Source organism: Ochotona princeps, chromosome 13 (assembly GCF_030435755.1).
Source record: "Ochotona princeps isolate mOchPri1 chromosome 13, mOchPri1.hap1, whole genome shotgun sequence".
Taxonomy (NCBI): domain Eukaryota; kingdom Metazoa; phylum Chordata; class Mammalia; order Lagomorpha; family Ochotonidae; genus Ochotona; species Ochotona princeps.
Window position 1 is genome coordinate 64,682,474 of NC_080844.1, and position 23,505 is coordinate 64,705,978.

The window sequence follows — 23,505 nt, forward strand, 5'->3', positions numbered from 1 at the left end:
TAGCTTTTTTTTTCTCCAGTAAAGTCATAATTGTATTTATTTTAAATTTATATTCTGTCTGCTTCAAAAAGGAATTTGGGGCAGCCAGGAAAATCATAAGCTATAAAATGGGCAAGCTCCATTTTATACTAATAAAATAAAACTTAAGATCTCATCAGTGAAACAACTTCTCTTTGTGCTGTACTGTGTGCAAATATTTGGATTACTAAAGTGAATTTATGAAGCAATTACTTTTAATGCTATAAGAGGAAATTAAGTACTCATTGATTCTTGATTTATAAGCTAAAGCTAAAGATCATGAAAAAGCAAATAGAACTTAATGAAATGTCGCTTGGCTTCGCTACCATTGAGGTCTTCACTCGTAAAGTTAGTAAAACAAACCATTCCTAGAACATAAATGCATATTGGTTCTTCCAGTTGGCAAGGCAAATAATTTACTGGTTAAATATATTCAGCCAAGTTAACCCAAGTGAGAGATTTTCCCAGTGTCCTCTGGGGCTCAGAGAGATAAAAGCTGTTGTTGTGGTTGTGAGGGAACTGTGAGAGTCACTCGCTTGCTGTGAGAGCAGTAAACAAAAGGGAGTTTCATTTTTTCCTATTAGAAAATATATTTTAATACGCTCACAAAATAGACTATAGATCTGTGGAAGAAATAGGGCTTCATAGCCTATTCATGGGCTGTACACTTGCGGTTATTCATTGCTGACACTGAACGCATTAACCTGGGATAATTTAATTGAATCCTCTAGTAATGTTGCTATTTTTCTACCCTGAAGTGTAAATGATTTTTAAAAATTGGGCTCTAAAGTGTAACACTTCAAGTGATGTATACAGCAAATCAAGGACCCGGGGCCGACCCTCCTTTATGCTGTGTAAGTTACTGATTAGGAAAGAAAGACTAAAGAAAGGAAACAGAAAAGGAAGAATAAGGCCAGTGGCCTTGAGGTGCCTGCTGGAATGAGACCCGCGGCCACCTGCTTCCTAGGCTTGCTCATCTTCTACCCACCGCTGAGCCAGTACTGAGTTGAAGGAGGGGAAGGTTTATTCGAGTACACGGTATGTGAGTGTGAAACGTAAGGCTTCCCGTTGCTTGTGGGAGATACAGGCTTTGGGATATGTCCTTCTCCATCACTGGGGTAGGCTGGAATCTCGCCTGGAACGGCGCAGGAGGCCGGCTCCAGGGAAGGCGGAGGGTGGAGGAGTAAAGCACTGGTGTTTTCGGCATGGCGCTGGGCCGTGTTCCCAGAGATGCAAGTGACGGGCCAGGCAGCCTGCGCCGTCTGCCATGAAGGCGCTGGAACCCCAAGTCAGCCTTCGGAGAAGGAAGCAGGCAAGAAGTGAGGTAGAGGAGACGTCAGATTGTTAAGGGGTTGAAACTATGGGGTAAGGCTAGAAAGCATGAGAGTAGGTGCTGGAGCTGCGGGGAAGAGTGCTACTGTCCTCGCGCAGGGCAGCAGTGAGGGACGGCTGCAAGCACTGTAAGGTGGCTGCAGTGCTGAATGGCGGGAGCGGACAAGCTGAGGGAAACGTCCTCAGTGCAGGCAAAGGTTTGGCAAACAAAATGAAAGACAAACAGAGAAGCAGGCGGCAGGGTGACAACCAGACAGCGATTGTGGGAGCAGGGCACTGGACGGGGCAGGTGAGCTGGGAAGTCAGGACTGGACACCTGTTGCTTTCCACATCCACTAGTCTCCCCTTAAGGAATTATCCCTGTCCTCTCCTTAGGTATGTATTGTGGGGCAGTGGGTGGGAATAACTTTATTTCAGCTTTAGGATGAGCACCAAAAGAACGTAACATCCTAAGAGACAGAAGAGGAAGAGAGAGAGAAGCCAGGTTCCTGGTTTGGGGCTGCTGGCTCAAGCCTGAACTAAAGCTTATCTAGTATCACACGAACCAGCGCATCCCATTTCTTGCTTAAACTGTTTGAGCTGCATTTTCTGTCACTTGCACTGAAAAAAAATTAATACGAAGAATAGAGTATGCAATGAAAAGAAAATTGTCATAATCTTAATTTTTGAAATGATATTCATACAAAACAAAATTTTCTACAGAACAGGAGAAAATAAATAGAAAAAAAATTGTAATGAAAGACCTCAAAATTTCTCCTTAAGGACCAAGTAGGAAATCAAATCAAACATGAGGAAGTCTGAATAATGTAATTCACAAGACAAATTTAATGCATGCACTAACTTTACAACCTTAAAAACTCCAGGGGTACATGCTCACATCCGCACAGCTCAACCACAAGGAAGCCTGCTGGGCTCCCCAAAAGCAAAAGCCACGCAACCAGTGTGGGAGCTGGTAGCAGAACCACAGTGACGCAAACCTTCCAGCCCGCCAAACCAAGTCAGACCCTTCTTTGAGATCCTTTTTATTTATTTTTTAATTAAAGAGGGAAACAAAGTATGTAACTTTAGCTTGAATATCGAGAAAATAGTCACAGTAAAATCTGACTCCAAAAGTTTCGAGATACAGTAAAAGTTGGACTCTATGGTGCTTTCTATGAAATGTGTAAGGAAACAAAAAGGAGGAAGAAGATGTGATTCACACATTCAATTCAAAACTAAAAAGAATCTATCTTCTGTTCAACTAAATGGGAAGTTAAAAGTACCCTGGAAAACAGCCTACTCTACTCCACTGTACAAGTTAACAGTGGAGACGAATGCCTTCAAAACTATTATCTCAGGAGGTGCATCTAGTCTGCAAACAAAAGAGAATTAGTGGGCAGTCAACAGCAGGTGTTAATCCACTTGCCTGCTTAGTCAAGAACCAACAGTGAAAACCCAAATACAGAAATCTAGAATTCCCACAGGGCAGTTGAGCAACAGCAGTGATAAAAAGGGAAGAAGTCTCAGTTGACACTTGGTCCTTTGTGCTCATTTGCTTGACTGCAAGGACGAAGGCAATGAGCATGCACGAGACAACAGTCACAAAGACTTAGCTGGAAAATCTGAATACGCCAATAACCACGGGCAGGCGCGGGAAGTGGAGTCTTTGTGTATGAAGGTTCTAGACCCAGAGGACTTCACAGACAATTCACTCCACAATCTAGGAACAGATCATTTCCATGCACTGTGAGCTCTTCCGGGCCTGAGAAATGAGAGGACCCCTCCCCTCAAATCCTGCCTGTTGATCAGGAGAACATTCAGGAAAGGAGCCGGGGAACTGTGGCCAAGGGCAGGTCAACCTCGCCCAACACTCACGTGACGATGGGAATCCTCCGTGGAAACAAAGGGTATGAATACAGATGTGTAGGATACTCACACCTTACGGTGTCTCATTTCACATGGGCAGGCTATTTCAGATGGGAACTAAAGGAGTTATAACCAACAGAAATTCTGCATAAGAGAGTAAAGATGGCTTAATAGAAAGAAATGTGATATGCACACATTCTTAAAAGATTCCAAAATTCCTTTAAAAAACTTCAATATCTACCATTATTTTTGTTTCAGTTTTTGAAAGGCGGGGTCATCGAGGGAGGGAGGGAGGGAGGGAGAGTGAGAGCAGGAGAGGGAGAGGAAAAGGTAGAGGGAGAAGGAGGGGGCTGGAGAGAGGAAGAAAAACAATCTTGCATCCAGTGGTTCACTCCCCAAAGGGCCACAAGACCTGGGGCTGGCCAGGTGAAAGCCAAGAGTCATCAACTGCTACCCCTGGACACATTAGCAGGAAGCTGGATTGGAAGCTCAACAGCCAGGGTTCAAACCAGAACTCCAATATGGATGCCAGCATCCCAAGCAGCGGCTTCACTCACTGTGCCACAACTCCAACCGTCACTCACCAGTTTTAATGAAGACTCTGGCAGAACAGACATAAATGGACACCTCCTAGTTATAAGTGTGTGTGCTTATTGATAACACCAGAGGGAAGTCCACACAAGACAGGACTGATCACATTGTGACCATGGTTCCTGAAGTCCCAGGTAGAGAGGTTTTAGCGAGCAATGCTTCCTTCCCCGGGGAGATCCTGTGATGCAGACCCCGGCCTTGTTCTTGCGAACTTGATATAGACAAATGGTATTTACAGCAACTTCAATGGTCGTTTCTTTCAGCACCAGCAAGCTGTGCTTTCAGATGTTTAGAACTCATTTGTACTCTTATGAATGGTAAGAGTTTTCCGACTTGGCTGTTTCCATTTGAAGGCTGTGAGATTCCTCCTTGCTCTGTTGTTCCAACAGTTTTATAGATAAAGTTAGAATTTTCTGTCAAACCTTTTGGCACATTGCAAGTTGACATGGTGTAAGGACTGAGGTAGGGATTAGAAAAGGGAACATTCTGTTGGGATCCATTTACTAAGTGATCCTTCCAGGCCTCACCGCTCCATGGTCGGCTTGTGCACATGGCACTGTTTGCCTTGTCTGAGGATCGCTGTGCCAGGCCTGGCCTCACAGTTGCCAGGGCAAATACTCTTTTATTTTAGGGCTTTCTCTTTGCTCTCTGAAGTTTGTTCTTCCAGATAAGCTCTGGAGTTATTTTTGCCAAGTTCCCAAAAAGTTCCAATGATGTCTGACTTAGATGCCACTGCATTCTAGCTTGATTTATCAAGAAATACTGAATATTTATACCTAAGAATAAAATATGCTTCTCTATTTTAAAATCATTTTATGTCCCTCCAGGGTGTTCCATAATTTATATATGTGAATTTTATGCATTTTCCTTTTTTATTTTTAGATGTATCATATTTTTGGTAGTGTTGTGGAGTCTCCATTTATATATTCAAATGTATGTGTGTATATACATTGGTTTATTTAAGATTTATCTATTTATTTTGAAAGTTTAAGTTATAGAGAATGAGGGAGAGATACAGAGAGATCTTCCATCCACTGGTTCAGGTCCTAGCTGGCCACAGTGGCCAGGACTGAGCTCGGTTGGAGGCAGCGATCAGAAGCTTCATCAGGGTCTTCCAAGCATCCTCTCTCCTTCTTATCTTGCTTTTAATTTTCACAATGGCATATTTTCAATGTTCTTTATTAGCACAAGCTTATCTCTCCACTAAATAACGAACTCAACGAAAAGTAAGCAGACAAACCACGGCCGGTCTTGCGTTTTCTTAGAGAAGTTCTCTTCGGACACTTGTTAAATCTGGGGCGCAGGTTTTACTCGGGCCCTGCTGCGATTTCAGCGTGTATCCCAAGGTGTTCCACCAAGTCCGCCGGACCTGCTGACCTTCTGGGTGTTTCCTGCAGTGGTCTGTTGAAGTGTCACAGGACAACGGCTCGTCTACGCTGGCCTGGATGCAGTCCCTAAGGCTTCCTTCGCGGAACTCCTTTCAGACACTTGCCCCGTTTCCATCCTTTCTGTTGTCTGAAACTCTGTCTTCCTCTTTCTCAACCCACTGACCTTGAAGTGTTCAGCTTGAATTGCAGTCTTGGTCAAGTAGACTAGGGAGACCCTTTGTTCCTTCGTTTACGGATAAGGACAATTTATACAAAAATGGCATCTTTTTGTTTCGGTTCATCTCCAGGCCTTTAAACCTTTCTATTCTTTTTTTAAAGCATTGTTTTTTGAGTACAGATTTAGACGGAAGACTCTCCTGGTACCAAACCAGTGTAAGAAACTCCACTGTTACCAGAGCTGCAGTTTCTTGACCTGTTCACACAGCTTCAAGGTTATACTTTCAATTAATGTCTTTCAAAAGTGTGATTGTGTTTAGGCTGTCGGACCCTCACTTCCTAGCCCCTGCTTCCAGCTTCCTGCTAACCGAGCTCCTGGGCAGTGTCGGAAATGGCTCGAGCATTGGGAGCCCCGTGGGAGGCGTGGATTGGGTTTCTGGCTCCACTCCAGGCATTTGAGGAGCAAACCAAGGGAGGAGACCACGCTCTTTCTCTGCTTCTCAAATAATAATAGTAAGAAACCCTAAAAAGTGACTGTGGCTATGCATACATGCATACCACATATTTGAGACAACTCATTACATGGTCACGTAAGTAACAATTACATGAACGAATGTAGCATTTTCTAAAACTACCATGGCAAGTAAAGTGATGCTGTTTTGTATTTTTGTACATTTCTGTATTGCTTGGTTTAATCCAAGATGGCTTGATTGTCTTACCTGGGTTTGTATTTAGTAGCTTCTGAATACACTTGTAAAGCACGCCAGTGCAAAGCACAAATGTCTTCTTTCTGTTTTTACAAACTTCTCAGGACTTGCAGGGGTTCCCAGATTAGCGCCCCAAGGCTCAGAGCCCCTCTGTTCAGTCTTGTTCACGTGAGCTCTACCACGTAGTTAAGGAAGAACTCCAGAGCTTCTTGACTGAACTCCCGGAAGATTCCTTCCTGTGGGCATTGCCCGCCCCACACTGCGTCCTGCCCCCCCTCCCAGCCGAGGTGAGCAGAGGCAGGGAGTGTCCGAGGTCACACACAGTGGAGAATGGCAGAGAACTGGGTAGAATTCAGACCCAAGTCTATTTGACTTCAAAGCTCTCCTATCGTCTCTGCCACAACATGCCCCTTCACTTATTAAAAGCATGATCCCACAGTGAGTTCAATGGCAGAGATTTCTTTGCTCTCCTTGCTGAATGATCTATTTAAATGCAACGTGCTCTTTCAGTTCGTTGTGAGGCCAGGGGCTAAAGTGACCTAAACCCTTTCCCTGCAGTTTCCCCCACCCCAGCTCCTCCAGGAGCCTCAGGCTTTTAAGGCTCAGATCCAGTTTTTAGCATACCAATGATTTTCTTGTTAGTGTAGGGTCGCAGTCCCTGATGAAGTGGCAGCCAGGACGATCAATTCCTTAAAGAGATTCTTCTCTGTATTACTGTCAAGAGGTTGGCTGTAGGAGGGTATGGCGTACAGACACTAAACGTGAAATACAGGATACTTTGCAAATAACTACTACCCACTTTCTTTGTTCTGACAGTTATGGAAGGAAAGACAAACGATAGATGAGCAGTAAGACTGAGATGGGAGATGGGAACAAGTCGCAAGAGAAAGAAAGAAATACAAGAAAAACTTAGTAGGATAAAGAGAAAAATGGTCCACTCTGGCACTGTGTGGGCGGAGCCTGATGGTTCCTGGCTCCCGACAGCGTTGGCGCATTATTCCTCCTCCCTGGGGATTCCTTGCCGCTAAAATGGGTAACTGGAGCCTCAGTGGAAAGATCTTCTGGCAAATTAAATTGTGTGGTTTTGTCTTCATTCATAATGCATACTTCATATGTCCCTGAAAGTAACTGCTGGAATGTAAACTGGAAAGTGACAAAATCGTACCGGCCGTGGGTCTGTACGGAAGTGGCACCATGGTTATTTTGAAGTTCCCTCTGTTCCTTTAGGTGAAGCTCTCACTGAAATGACCTTTTCTCACCTTTAGGGTTATCAGAAAGCTTGACAACAAAGCGGCTTCCACACCATTTCTCAAAACAAGTCTCTAGGGACACCATGGTGATAACTTTGCCAAGGGAAAGGAGAAGATAATGAAAGACTACTCCCCTCTGCCCCCCAGCGCTGGCTTGGCTTTGGGAGCCAGGAAGCATTCTGATTGAACTTGCTCAAACAGTCATTTCCAGGTCTACCCGGAAGGTCCGGAGAACGATTCCAAAAGGCACTTTGCAAATGTCTTCACTCTCACTGAGTCACATCGTGTCCTTGTTGTTTAATTTCTTATTTCTTTTTTTTTTCTCAATCCATATTTTCTTGGCCTAACAAATATACTAATCTTTTAAGTTCTGTGTTTGTTTAATTGTCTCCATTATTAATTTTTCTCTATTATTTCCCAATGATGCTTTTATTGGTGTCTTACTGGTTTGGTTTGTTCTGTAAGTTCAGTTTCCGGCTTCTTGTGTCAGCCTGACTTGAACATGTGTTTTCTGTGCAACGTTTGTCTGTGCTGGCGTATCATTTCCTCTCGGGGACATGGATGCTCCTTAGTGTACAGTCTGATGAGCATTGACCTCAATGCCAGTCAACATTCTGCCCCGCAGTGTCTCCTCCCACTCCGCCGTGACCAGCCTCTCAGAGACAGGTGCTGCAGGACCCCCATCCCAGCTGCTCGCTTCACCTAACCCCCAACAGCACACAGACCAAGTCATACAGTGTGTCCCCGTGTCTGCCTCTGCTCGGCGTGCGTTCGGGATTCATCCATTTTGTTGCCTGGATCACTTGCTAGTTCCTTGTTACTGCTAGAAAGTATTCCGTTGCCTTAGTAAGACCATGTTTCTTTACTCCTTCCCCTGTTAAGGGACATTTATTTTTCCCTTAGATCATAATAAATAAATCTGCCAATAATTTTGCACACTTTTGCACGTGTCTTTATGTAGACATATGTTTTCATTTTTCTTGAGTAAATCCCTTGAAGCAAAGTTCCAGAATCACAGGGCAGGTGTAGATTCAATTCTGTAAGACTCTACTAATGTGTTTTCCCAAGTGTTCACACCGTTTGTTACTCTCATCTCCAACGCAGGAGAGGGAAAACTTGCTCCACGTCCCTGTCAGCATTTGACGCTGTCAGGAGTCTTAATTTCAGCTGAGATGGGGAGTGTGGCGTGGTTCCTTGTCACTGTTCACTGACGTGGTTGGACAGCCTTCCACTGTGCTAGATGTGGGTCCCAGGCTCTGCTCCTTCAGCTCTCGTAGCAGGTGATGGCTCAGCTACTTGGCTCCCTGCTGCCTACAGGGCAACCCAGATTGAGTTCCAGGTTCCTGACCTCAGCTGGACTCCCTGTTGGCTATTGCAGGCATGTGGGAAGAGAACCAGTGGATGGGACATCTCTCTCTGTCTCCCACCTTTTAAATAAAATGAAATGTATATATACATATGTTTAAAAATTGAATTCCCTATCTTCTAAATATTGAGTTGTAGGAATTATTTGTCCATCCTGAACTCAAGTCCACTGACTGCTGTTTTAGACTATTGTAGGATTTTCCATTTTTTAAAGATTTATTTATTTTTATTGGAAAGGCATATTTATGGAGAGGAGAGACAGAAAGAAAGATTTTCCATCCACTGATTTATTCCCCAAATGACCGAAATGACTGGAACTGAGCCAACACAAAATGAGCCAGGGGCCCCCTCAGGGTGTTCCACCCAGTTACAGGATTCCAAGGCTTTGGAACATTGCTGCTGCGTCCCCAGGCCGCAGTCGGGGAGCTGAACAGCAAGTGCAGCAGCGGGACGAGGTCTGGTGCACCTGTGGGCTGCGAGTGCTGTGGTGAGGATGGGCTTCTTGCACCAGCACTTTGGTCCCAATAACTGTGACTTTAGGATGGGTCTTGAAGTCAGGTAGCATGTCTTCCAATTTTGTTTTGGATATCCTAAGTCCTTCTTGAACATTTTCATAGAAATTGCAGGATGAACGTGACAGCTCAAACACACATACAGGCCTGTGCATGCAAGCACACACTCTGGCTTGGAGTTGGAGTGTGATTGCATCAAGTCTATAGATTAAGTTAATGAGACTTAGAGTCCCCCAACTCACGAACACAATCCTTTCCCCTTTCAGATAGATCTTGCTAGGTTTCCTCCTTACAGGCATTTCTCATGTTTTGATACAGTTTTTATGAAGCATTTTATATCTTTTGCAAATGCCACTGTAAAGGATAATGCAAAAAATTTTGCTTTACCGTTGTTTATTGCTGGTGTGGAGAAATCAACTGAATTTTAAAATCCCAACTGTGCATTTTTCCACTGAGTTAAACTTCCCTGTTAATTTTAGTAGCTTTCCTGGAAGTTTCACTTTGTACAAAAAGCAGTTTAACTTCTTCCAATAGGTCCAACTTGTTGTAGGCTCCACTATATTCGAAATTCTTTCCTGCGTTGGCCAAGACATCCAGTAGAATGCTGAAGAGGATGAAAGTATCAAGAACAGGCGTTGCCTAGAACTTTGTCATTAAATTTGATATTAGCTCTAGGTCTTTTGGAGATGTTCTTTATAAATGTTTGGTGAAAATTTTCCTGATTCAGGAGTGTTCAGTTTCTTTCAATGCTTTGTCGAAGTCGGCTGGGGGTGATACTACGGCGATATGACGTGTGAGCCTATGGTGACTGATACAGTGAGTCCATTGGCTGATCTTTGTACTGATCCGTTATCCTCGGTACGTTACTGGATGCAGGACACTCATGTTGTTTAGGATTCTTGCCTCTGTAGAATGAGGACTGTTTCATTTTCTTTGCTTGTACTGTTTTTGCTTAGTTTTAATGTCAGTATAATTCTGTCCTCATACAAGTTAGAACATGTTCCATCTATCTCTATGTCTTTTGTAAAATTTGTATTATTTCTTCCTTAATGTTTGATGAGGTTCATCAATGACAGCATCTATATTTGTAGTTTTCTTTGTGGGAGGATTATTTTACTGCGAGATCAATTTTAAAAATTGATGTAGAGCTGTGCATACTTCCTATTTTTCTTGTGATTGTCTTGGTAATTTGTGTCTTTCAAGAATTTGTACATGTTATCTAAATTTTCAAAATGATTTTCCTAAAGTTGTTCATTGTATTTTCTTATTAATCTTTTTTTAAAGATTTGTTTTATTTTTATTGGAAAGTCAGATATACAGAGAGGAGGAGAGACAGAGAGAAAGCTCTTCCATACAATGATTCACTCCCCAAGTGATCTCAACGGCTAGAGCTGAGCCGGTCCGAAGCCAGGAGCCAGGAGCCTCTTCCAAGTCTCCCATGCAGGTGCAGGGTCCTAAGGCTTTGGGCCGTCCTTGATTGCTTTCCCAGACTGCAAGCAGGGAGCTGGATGGGAAGTGGAGCTGCCGGGATTAGACCTGGTGCCCATATGGGATCCTGGCACATGCAAGATGAGGACTTCAGCATCTAGGCTACCACCCTGGGCCCTCTTATGAATCTTTAATATTTAGAAATCTGTAGTAATATCTGCTCTTCATTGTCTGATATTGAAAATATATATTCCCCTCTGAAAATCTGATCATCTAGTTAGTTTTATCAGTTTATTGATGTTCTAGAAGGACTAGCCTTTGGTTTAATTGATTTCTTTTCCATTTTATTGCTTTATTTGTATATGTTTAATACTCCCTTTCTTCTCTTCAGTTTGAGTTTAATTTGTTTGTTTCCGGATTTTTTAAGGAGTATCTGTATCATGAAGCATTTTTTCTAAAACAAGTATTTACAGCTATTTATTTTCCTCTAAACACTGCTTTAACTTCAGCAAATCTTAAAGTTAAGATTGTACATTAACTTTCAACTTGAAGTACTTTCTGATTTGTCCTCAGATAATATATTTGTCTCATGGATTATTTAAGACCTCATTAATTAATTTTAAAATGTCTGAACATTTTTATGGTATCATTTGTGCTAATTTTCAGTATAATTCTGTGGTGGGTAGAGAACATAGGACAATTTCAAATTGATCAAGTTTTGCTCTGATGAATGCTTTGTGCCTCTTTAAGAAAGAACACACATGGATACATGGTGAAGCTACTTGGTGGGGTGATAAAATGCGGTTAACTTTATTGGTAGTGTTGCTTCCTGAGTCTGAGTTTGTCCCTGATCCATCAGTTACTGAGGGTGGAATGTTAAAAGCAATGAAACTCAACTTGGTTTTCAGCTGTACTTGTTTTCCTGTCTCTTCTCTTCGTTGTTTGATGTTTCTGATGTGTCTCTGTGTGTGATCACATGCAGTGTTGTGTGTCACTCTCTGTGTGTGTGTCTCTGTGTATGTGTGATCACATGCAGGGTTGTGTGTCACTCTGTGTGTCTCTGTGTGTGTGTGATCACATGCAGGGTTGTGTGTCACTCTGTGTGTGTGTCTCTGTGTATGTGTGATCACATGCAGGGTTGTGTGTCACTCTGTGTGTGTCCTGAAAGATTTATTTATTTTTATTGGAAAGGCAGATTTTCAGAGAAGAGACACAGAGATAGATCTTCCATCCACTGGTTCACTCCCCAAATGGCTGCAGTGGTTGGAGATGAGCTGATCTGAAGCCAGGAACCAGGAGCCTCTTCCCAGTTGCCCACCTAAATGCAGGGTCCCAAGGCTTTGGGCCGTCCTCTACTGCTTTTCCAGGCCACAAGCAGGGAACCGATGGGAAGTGGAGCAGCTGGGACATGAGTAGTACCAACATGGGCTGCTGGTGCTTGCAATTGGCGGATTAGCCCATCGAGCCATGGAAACTTAACTGTTTCTTAGTCTCCAGCATCACATCTGGCCAACAACCTGATCCAAGAATTTATTGCAAGCATTGTGAGGAGAATCCCTGAATTTTAATGTGGAGGAGGCAAACAATGGGAAAAAAAGAACTTTAGAAATTTTTCATTTATCTGTTTAGAACTCTACCCCTTGCCGGAGATGCACTCACCGGATAATTAAGTACTCAAGTGATAATCCACAGGGTTAGGGTGTTGCATCAGACAGGCAAGATTTCATTATTTTCCAATAACCTGTCGTCTGCAGGCTGCGGGGCTCCCGCGATCAATATTTTTATCTCCGAGAGGCCAGTGCACTTTCATTTTGTTACACACCCAGCATTTCCAAAGAGGCCATTGTTTCACGCCGATACAGCCGCTCGGCGCTCTGTTATTATAATGAATTCTCCTGCAAGGGGCATGAAGTACTCAGAAAATTACAAACTCCTGTTCTACCCGGTATGATTCCAGCAGTTTTAATGAATGTTTTTTTAAGGGGGAAAAATTATCCTGACAACAAATACTTGTTTTGTTTTTATATCATCTCTGCCATAAAGTAGTGAAGATCTGACTGCTCTCCAAGTCATCAATTCCCACAAATTGCCAGCAGCCTCACCAAGCACGCAGTTGTGTATGGAAGCTGCAATTTACATGAAAATCAGTCATCGCATGATTCAATTCCTGGGGTCACATGAAAGCGCCAACGTTTATGTAATAGAGTCTGTCAGAACCACAGTTGTGCTGTCCTATTAGGTACCTAATAGGATGACAGGTTTATCATACAATTTGTATCTATCAAAATTTTAAATTTCACCACGTGACTTTGCCTCTAAGTTCTCAGCCTGACCTGGAAATGCAACTTTGGAAGTCCCGCTTACAACGGTGCAGACTGGTCTTACTAAAGGAGTTTGCTGACTGATCAGTAGACAAGCTTGGCTTTCTGGTTTCAAGGAACCTACTGGGCTATAAATGAATGCTGTTAACAAAACTCTCCCTGAGCCACATTCAGGTTTTGTAAGAGAATCAGGTTCCCGGCTGTGCTGTGTCTGAAGAAGGAGGGTTGTACTGGCGATGGGTAACTGCACAGCTGCCACGCAGAGCCACGCTGCTCTGAACTTGGACAGTGCCAAGGTCACTTGAGTGTGCCCTTGCTGGAGTGATGGCCAGATCTCTCCTGGCAGCTGCACATTTAGACCAGGAATCCCTAGAGAACGATGTTACTCGTGAGGCCTGTGGCTTGGGCCTCTTCTTGGACCCAGCGCAGCCGAGCCCTTCTGCTGGGAGGTGCGAGCCGATCGGTGAAATCGTCTTGCCAAGCAGGACTTCCTGGGGGCGTCATCAAGAGACAGTCAGACGAGGTGACAGACGAAGAAGCAGTAGATAAACTGCAGAAGGGAGAAGCTGAGCAGGAGATGGATTCAGATGCATTTTTAGCTTAGGTGCCAACTGCACCTTAATTCTAATTTCACCTCTTGCTATGAGATCTGGATGAGAACCAAGGGTCACAGGTGGACACTTGGGGCTTAGGGGATTTCCTCACTGGTTCAAAGGGCTTGCCTTCCAAACATGTACACCGTTTGAGGTATCATGTGTGAACAGTACAGCATCATTTTGAAAGCGTGCCTATAAAAATGATTAGACTACCAAATGACTACCAATTATGCTTGTCTGGGAAAACAGGGGGCATTGTGAAGTCAGATTTAGCATGGCGATTATGGGCTGGTGGGCACCGACAGGCGAAAATACTGCTACTGTCATCACACAGGTAATGCGACCTTCAGCTCTCTTCCACTCATCTCTGGACACCAGCTGTGCCTTCTGAACTCCAGAGCAGGAAGGCTGCGGCAGCACCTGCAGCTCAGCTCCCCGGGGCATGACTCTCCTTGGACCAGTTATGCTTTGAATGTGTAGGAAGGTAGAGGAATCCCATAGAAAGCAAATTGCAGAGTAAAAAAAAAAAAAAAAAAACAAAGTTGGAAAAATAAGATACCAAGGAGTTGTTTATATTTTCATGAAAGTCTATCTCCTTTTCTGTTTCGTCACTAAGAGTTGAGTGGAGAGTTGGAGTTCAGACCAACAGTCAACCAAATACCTTTGTCCATTCCTGTCCTAATTGTAATATTTTACAACAGAGGACACTGAAGTTCTGCAGGTCAGCTGACCCCTGACCTGAAGGGGCTTGTGGCAGAGCGTTCTCAACAAACCATCCGCTGGATTGTACCAGAGCCTCCTGCAAGCCCCTCGCATCTCTGCCTCACAAGGCAGCCTGTCCAGCTGTTACTGTTGGAGCGTCCTTTCCTTCATGTTTGTTCCTCAGTCAGGGTCCCTCCTGCCCCCCATCTTCTGCAGTGACAGAGCAGTTGTGCACAGCTGACCTTTTCCTTCGGAATGGGGAGAGGGGTTCCCAGCCTTCCTCATGCCCCTCCTGCAGCCTGAGGGGTTCCTCCCTGCTTCCTCTGAGTGAGCCAAAGGGGCTGAGCCTTGCCTGGAGCTCTGGGAAGAGCAGACGCAAGCCAGGGAAGTGGTTGCCCTCCTCCAGAGTGTGGCTCACACAGGCTCACACGGGCTCGCACGGGCTCACACGGGTGCACACAGGCTCACATGGGCGCACACAGGCTCACACGGGCGCACACAGGCTCACACGGGCTCACACAAGCTCACACAGGCTCACACGGGTGCACACAGGTTCACACGGGCTCACACGGGCTCACACAGGCTCACACGGGTGCACACGGGCTCACACAGGCTCACACAGGCTCACACGGGCTCACACAGGCTCACACGGGCTCACACGGGCACACACAGGTTCACACAGGCTCACACGGGCACACACAGGCTCACACGGGCGCGCACAGGCTCACACAGGCTCACACAGGCGCACACAGGTGCACACAGGCTCACACGGGCTCACACAGGCGCACACAGGCTCACACGGGCTCACACGGGCGCACACAGGTGCACACAGGCTCACACAGTCTCACACAGGCACACACAGGCTCACACAGGCTCACACGGGCTCACACATGTTCACACAGGCTTACACGGGCTCACACAGGCTCACAGAGGTTCACACAGGCTCACACGGGCTCACACGGGTACACACGAGCGCACACAGGCTCACACGGGCGCACACAGGCTCACACAGGCTCACACAGGCTCACACGGGCGCACACAGGCTCACACAGGCTCACACAGGCTCACACTGGCGCACAAGGCTCACACAGGCTACTCTTGATCTGGCTTTGTACACTCTGCAGTTCCTTTGTGATTCATGTGTGCTGTGTGTCTGTCAGGTGCTGAATCTGTGAATACGCTGCACAGAAGCCCGTTGCGTGGACGGGCCATAGCGGCTGACACCTTCACCTGGTCGGTGGATGTGGGTGTTCCTGTGCCAGTGTGCGGCTGTAACCCAGATGCCCTGGACGTTATGTGCAATCTTTGGACACAGCCTTCTGTTGCTACTGGGTAAGTGCTAGCAATGCGATGGTTGAGTATAAGGCAGGTCTATGTTCAAGTTTTTAAAAATCTGCCAAAATATTTTCAGAAATTGTGTCATGTTTCCTTCCAGTAATGGCCTACGAGGGTTTATTCCAGCCCCTCCAAAGCCCATGGCAGCATTTAGTATGGTCAGTCCTCTTCATTTCAGCTCTCCTACTGAATATGTAGTGAGATCTTATTGTGATTCTATTATTAAAACTTTTAAAAATGGACTTTTATATTTGAAAAGCTTTAGCTATAAGTCACATGTTCTGGACATAAATTTTTTGTCAGATAATTTTTTATAAATATCTTCTCCTGGTCTGTGACTTGTCTTTTGCTTTCCAAAGCAGTGTCTTTCAAAGAGGAAAAATTTTACAATTTAATGAAGTCAAGGTATTGATTTTAATTTTACCACTTGAGTTTCGATTTCTTTCTTCTGTCGTATTAAAGATACGTGTGCCAAAGTCATGTCACTAAGGTTTTCACTTTCCTCTCTGGGAGTTTTATAATTTTACCTCTTGAGCATTGATGCATTTCCCGTTCATTGTTGCAGATGGCATGAGGTAAGAGTTGACGGTTATTCACATCTGTGTGACTTTTGGCACATGGAAATCCAATCCTTGCAGCATGTCTTGGTAAAGAGCTTACCGCTTCCTGCCTGCTTGCTGAGGATGGGGTGGCCAGTCGGTGTGGCCCGTCTGGACTCCTCGGCCTCCATGCCTGCTGCCCTGGCGGTGGGAGGTTTTTAGAAAGTCCTCAACTTTGCTCTTATTTTTCAAGGTTGTTGTGGATCAATCCGGGTCCGTGCTTTTACATGGAATTTGAGAGTCAGTTTCCCAGTTCCCACATGCCTTCCTGGCATTTTCATGCTTTTTTTTTTTTCTGATTATCTCGAAAGGTGATGAACGCAACCTCTCTGCTGGGTAACATAACAGGCAGGGGGTGAAGGCTCTCCCTGTACCCCTCCACCCCTCCTCTCTCTATTTCCCTGCATCCACTACTCCAACATGTATAATTATTCCAGGAATACTTCCGGCAATTAAAATTCTTGTTGTGCAATCACAGTCCATGTCGAGCGTGTCTTCACGGTTCAGTCCCCTGCTCTCATCTTGGTGCCAGCAATCAGGGTTTGCAGCCCGGATGCAGCCTGCGGAACACTGCTTCTAACGGGCCGGAAGCCTTCCTGGCGTGTCGTGAGTAAACTGTCCTGCAGTCACGCAGCACTGGTTTACTCTCCATTGTATAAATAAGACTCAAATACCATCACTTGGTCTGAAAAGCGCACCAGGTCGCATCTGGTCTGCCGGTGGCAGCAGTCAGAGCCTCACTGATTGCCCTTCTCTGATGTGTAGGGTACAACTTGATGCCGGTGGGTCCCAGCAGAGCTTTGCGTCACAGCCTAGAGTTTACACACAAAATTCATCCCAGTCGGGGTGAGGGCACAAATGGAAGGAGACTCAGAGGCGTGTCATGCCGAGTGGACAAGACATAACACTGCTGGCATGTGCCACATTGAGCTTTGTATCCCAGGTGCCTACGTTCCTCCCTCCAGTCCTGGTCATCCCGGGGCAGCTGGCAGAGGGTTCCCGAGGCACCTGCAGGCTGTGTTGGTTGCCACAAGCATCAGTGACAGCCCAGGCACGTGTCCTTCCTAACTGACTCAGAAAAGCACCTGGGCCTCCTTCTGGTTCTGCCATCCGCCTGGGAAACCAACAGAAGATACTCAGGGAAATGTCACTCCTTGAACTGAGTTCACAGAGAGCTTTAACGAAGGGCTTTCCACTGATTACACTTTTCTTTTCAGGTCACTGTTTCCGTGCCAGGCCATGGGCTGTGTCAGGAGAGCCTGGCCTTGGAGAAGGGAGTGGCTCTTCAGTCGCTGAGGGCAAAAGGAGGCAGGACGATGCAAAGAGGAGGGACCACTCTAAGCTTCTAGGACGACATCGAGGGAGAGGAGGCAGCTGAGAGGGGCCTGCATGTTGCTTCTGGAAGTTTCTGTCCACCTGTCATAGTCGAAAAAAGCCAGCATACCACAGGCAGGGAGCATGTTAGAGGAATGTGTTTGTTTTTATGGTACCTTCTTTAATCTGTATACCAATGCAGTACTTGTGTATTGTACGTGTATTCTGTGTGTATGTATATGTCAATCTAGTGTATGTCTTGTATATGAAGTGTTTCTACAGTATGCTGCCACATATATGCATACATATGTAAGTATATGAATGAGTATATGCAGTGTGCACGCATTACATACACACCTTTGAGGGTACTTCAAGAAGTTTGTAGAGAGGTGGGTGTTATAGAATAGTGGGTGAAGCTGCCACCTGGGAATCTATATTCCATATCAGAAAGCCCATTTGAGTTCTAGCTACTTCACTTCTAATCCAGCTTTCTGCTAATATGCCTGAGAAGCAGCAGCTGGTGGCTCAAGTCCTTGAGTTCCTGATACCCCGGAAGGAGGTCCTGGCTCCTGGCTTCAACCCTGACTGGTGCGACCATCTGAGCAGTGAACTAGCAGACAGATAATCTCCCCAACTCTCACTCTTTGTCACTTTGCCTTTCAAATAATTAAATAAAATTTTCTAAGTTTGTGGAAAAAAGTAATTAAAAGATGATTTTTTTGGTGCAAACAATTTAGAAACCTGTGCATAATTTTTGCAGAATATGCATTCTCCATGAAAATTTTAAAAGACTTTTTGTATACACTGTGTATGACTATGTGGCACAGGTATTACATATGGACATCTATATTGTGCATGTGCGTGTATACTGTGCCCAGTTCGCAGGTAAGAAAACCATAGCTTCCTGCAAGGAAGCCCGCCAAGTTCCTGTGCTAATTAGCTTAGTAGCCAAAATCTAATTGCAAGCATCAGCAGAGAGACATTTTGCCTGTATCCGACAGACGTGTTAGCTGCTGAGTGGTACCATCTTGGCACCTTGGAGCCAGGCTCTCTCATGCCCCAGGATGTAAGTGTTAAGGTGTACTTGCCATCCACCAGAGCAGGTGCATCGCCCATCGCCCATTGCAGAGCCCGTTCCTGCACACAGGCGTGCAGGGAGGACCTGCTGAATCGCTCTCTGGCCCCTGCACGCACTTGCGAAGCTAAATAAGACTTCATCGGCCACAGGAACACCCATCAGTTATCTGTGCTGTAGTGTAAACAATGAAATTCTTATTATGTTCTCAGAAGCACAAAGCCATCACCATGGAAACTCTGTTTTCATGTCATATCTTTAATGAATAGGTAATGAAAGAAACGCTGCATTTACAACTTCATTACAAGTTTAAAAAAAAGTGAAGCATACACTGACACACACACACCCGGCCGTGAATTGGAATCACAGCCATTGTCCTGATTCAGAACACAGCAAACGGCTCGGAGGAATTTCCTGGGCTGTCATGAACGGGATGAAAGGAAAGAAGACAAAAACAACAGTGCCGGAATGCTGCCCACCATGCCAGACTTAGGATGATCACTTCACTCTTTGTCTCATCGTGAATGTCATAGTTCTGACTTGCAGTGAGTGCCCACCCCGGGAACGAGCAAGGGAATGTTTGCTTAGGCCCCGCTGGGCTAAGCTGCCTCCCCCAGAGGGGCTGTGCTGAGAAAGCCCTTCTGCTTCAAGGCTTATCAGAAGAAGCTTGACGAGACAGGGATGGGATTTGCTGCTGAAGAACTGCTTTAACGTAACACACAAGGTCACCTCATCGTGGCATCCGATTGCCAAGGGGCATCAATTCTTGCATCAACAGTGCAAGTATCCCCCAGGGAACTGGACAAGCCGCACTAACAAGCAGCCACAGACCTCCATCCTGACAGCTGAAGGGACAGGAGCGAAGGACGGACATCCTTGGATCATTTCCCAGGACACACACACTGCCACCACCACTTGCAGGAACTGAGTGGATAAAAAAGTCTCTGGGGCAGTTCTGTCTGCGTAGAAAATATTGAAGGAGCTGACCACGTGCTCTCAGTCTCCATCCTCATCTCATCTCTCAGCCTCATCCACGCTGGGGCTTCTGGTTACTCAGAAAACAGGGTAGCCTTCCCAGCCAGCTTGCTCATCCCATGCCACTGACCGGCGACGTCCATTGCTCGCTGGGGATTTGTGGCAGCCGCTGAAGCCCGTCGAGCGTGTTAACAAACTTCACCTGAAAGAGAGGCAGCAGAGCAGGCGGGTGGATTGCTTCCCGGTGTCCTTGGGGGAGCACGCCTGTTTCCCAGAGAAATCTTCTCTATTCACTATTCTTTCTCCAAGAGCTTTGGATAGATTTGTTTTTTTTCAGTGCAACTCTAAGTACTTGAAAATTTAAAAGTTGCATTTTTTAAAAACAGTCTATAGACGAGAGGTGTGCACACACCCCATCCCTGGCATGAGAGCCGCTCCTCTGGCGCTGGTTCTGTCAGGCTTTCCTGTGTAGACTTCTGGTGGGTAGGACAAGCTGACTCTGCACCTGGTCCAGCTTTCATGGGAACTCACAACTTTTTACCGAGGCCCAGCCTGAGTCCAGCCTTTAGACTCACGCACGTAACTGCCTGAATGAGAAGTAACAGTGACACCGACAGTGCCGAGTCCCCAAACGCTCCTGGTGACAGCTTCGGGACACGGTGCAGTTTTGTTTCCTTTCAGCTGTAGGTACCTTGCAAATTCCCTACATTGAACTTTTATGCTAGTGGAAAGGTTAATTCTAGCATTTAAAAGGGAAAAATGTAAAAGTTCAGGCCGGGCAGTCTCAACTCCCCGTGAGGCAGATGTTTCTGTCTGCCAGCATTTCTCAGTGACATTCAAGCAAAAATATCCAAATCGGCTGGAGAATATTTCCTCTTAGCTTTTAAAAAAGAAAATTTTCATTTTGAGTAGTTTGCTATTTCAATGAAAGTTGGCAAAGACAGGCAGAGAGGTGCCCTGTCCCATTCAGCCAGTATCTCCATTGCCAGCTTCTTCAGGAGCTGTGTGGCGCGTTCACGCTGCGCTCCCACCAGCCAAATCACAGACTTCAGTTGGTTCTAACTGTCTTTCCACGAATATACCGAATATACCGTTTATTCCTTTCTGGCTGTCAGTGTGGTATACCATGTTACAATTAGCTCCCCCAGGAAGCCTTGACCCAAGGCAAGAATTATTCATGTGATCTGCCCCGTAGGATCACTGTGAGAAGTAACAGGAATGAATCTCTTGGAAAAAGCCTTGTAAACTGTGAAGTGTTATGTCATGTGGGCGGAGGGCGAGGATGCAAACTTTAGGTGGTGCTAGGGTAAGATTACGGGAAAAAGTAATACAAACTTATGACTGTATGGCATCTTGTACTTATTTTACTAATCAAAAGTTTCACCTGCTATTAAAAGCAACTGCTTGTGTTTGCTGCACATGCCCAGGGCTGTGCTAAGTGAATGCATGTATTTCCCAGGGCTGCAGGAGCAAAACTCAACAAATGAGGAGGGCTTCCAACCACAGAAACCATGCTCCGCCAGAGCTCAATGCCCACGGGTGGCCAGGGCTGGTCCAGCTGGTAGCTGTCAGGGAGAACCCATCCCCTGCCTCCCTCCCACTTCTAGGCTGAGACCTGGCACCCCACCTCTGCACCCACCTGTGTGTGGCTGTGTCGGTGCCCACTCTATAGGAGGTCACAGTTGATGGAATAATGTGTTCCGAGCTCTGGTGTGACCTCATCCTAGCTTGGTTACGTAACTTGATCCTCCTGGATTCTGGGTGGACGTGGGTTTTGGATGACCAGTCGGCTCACAGCAGTGCCCCTCTGTGTGATGTTGGTCAATAAGACTTGTTAGGCACTGAGGCCTACAAAAGTCCAGAATTTGTTCAAGTCATGGTGGTGTTAGGAGGCTGTGCTCAAACCCGATGTCTCCAACTGCTCAGCGCTCGCCAAGTTGTCCCCAGACTGAGTCTCAAGCACATATCCCCTGGGCTTTCCTAAGTCTCAACAGGAATGCATAATCTCTTGTTCTTTGATTCTGACAACACTACCAACGCTCAGTATCAGCATCACGTGGCACCCTGCCAGGCACTGTCCCTCCTTGCACATTGCCCATCTTGGTCACGTGGCCTGATGGTGTCAGGGTTGAGGCAAACACAAGAAAGGGCTGTGTGCGTGGAGAGCGCAGCTAACCAGGAGAGCCAGCAGTCCACGGCATGCGTGCTGGGCAAGCAACGCACCTGGAGCCCAGCTAGGAAAAGCTGTTCTGACGGAGAGGGGTGAGGCAGCATGACTCCCAGCCGCATGCGCAGGCGGAGCTCTGACGGACGTGCCTGGGAGCCGCTGCACCACAGGAGGCCGTTGCATTTTGCAATAGCATCCTCTGTCACATGACATTCAGGCTTTTAATTGAACTTTTATAGGTTCTATGGTTTCATCTGTATTTAACATGTAAATTTGCTTTGGTTTTTATGGACATATAAGAGCCACAAGCATAAGGAAGTTATACCTAATTTATAGTTTGCCCCTATTTGAATAACATGATACTAAAGAGAACTCAACTTCATTTATGATAATCGGAGGAAAAACACATGGTGTCCTCTGGCCCATGGCCCCGCAGCTGCCAGCAGCCAGCGGGGCAGGTATGCTGTCTCCTGGTTCCAACAGGACCCCTGGAGAGGGCCTTTCCAACTGGCACCGCAGAGGCGACCGGAAGAGCCCACAAGATCTGTCAGTAGCTCAAGGTCCAGGCGCAAGGTGCAGAAAATAAATTGAAACTGACAAAAATTTACAGCAAGCCTATTAGTGCTAGTTATCAGACAGATGAAGGGTTAAATTAACTCCAAGACCCAGCCTGGCATCACTCCCTCCTCACCCCACTTGTGCTGTCAGTCCCTCCAAGGTCATGCTAGGCGGGCTGGATATTGGAGCTCTCAGGAGACAGAGGCTCAAGGACCTGGTGGCAGATTTGGCATCCAGCAGACACCTAGAGCTGGCTTCTTTGAGAAGCACTGGGGGACTAGCGGGTCCAGGCTGGAACTGCGCATGTGTGTGTTCTTGCTTAGGTGGAGCCAAACATTCCAGGCTTTGAGAAGCCGGCAGTCTGGAGACCTGGCAAAGACCCAGGCCACCCATGGTGTTGGGTCTCGGTGGCAACACAGGTCCTTGCTTCTCATTGTTTTCCTTCTTCCAGAAGGTTTTTAAATATATATATTTGGGAGAATACATAAAACATGTGCCAGAAAGAAAAGTCCTGACATCATCACACTTGGAGTATCAGGCAGCAGGTGGATTCTGCTGCTAATTCAGTCCTCCTAAGTCCACCCTGTGGAGAGAACCACTGGCGGAAGTTTAGAACATACCCATCCAGGCGTTTTTCTGGAAGGATATGAGCGTGTTGACACAAATAGCTTAGAAAAACGAAATGTGGCTGTGCTATGTGTGCCCTTCTGCAGACAGCTTTACCGGCTTACCCCTGTACACTGTACGTCAGTGTGTGCAAGCTGCTCTTCATCCTTTTGGCAGGTGCACAATACTCCGTCCTATGGATGTACCTCCTCACTACTCCTGCACTACTTCAAATGACATACTCAGCACTCGTAATCGTCATTTTGCAGAAATTCCATTCCTGGGAAAGACACAGGCCTAGACCATCAGCCAAGTTAGAACAAAGGATCAAGTGCCAAAAGAAAACAGAGGGAAAAAAGCTTGTTTCCCTCCTTTTTCAAGGATCCCCTGTCAAACTGTGATTTTTTTTTTTTGCATTTATGGAAATGTCATTTTACAAAGAGTTTTCCTCTGTGAGCCTTGAAGAGCAGGCAAACCCACGGCAATCCAGTCCTCCCTCTGGCTCAGCCCAGCCCAGGAGACCCAGCACAGTCACTTGCCTGCAGCGCACACGGAGGGGCACGTGGCCCATTGAGGCGCCTCAGCCCTGACCTGCAGCACCGCTCAGACATTGCTGAATTTTGAGTCCTTGACGTGGACCAACACTCTGGTCGGTGATCACACAA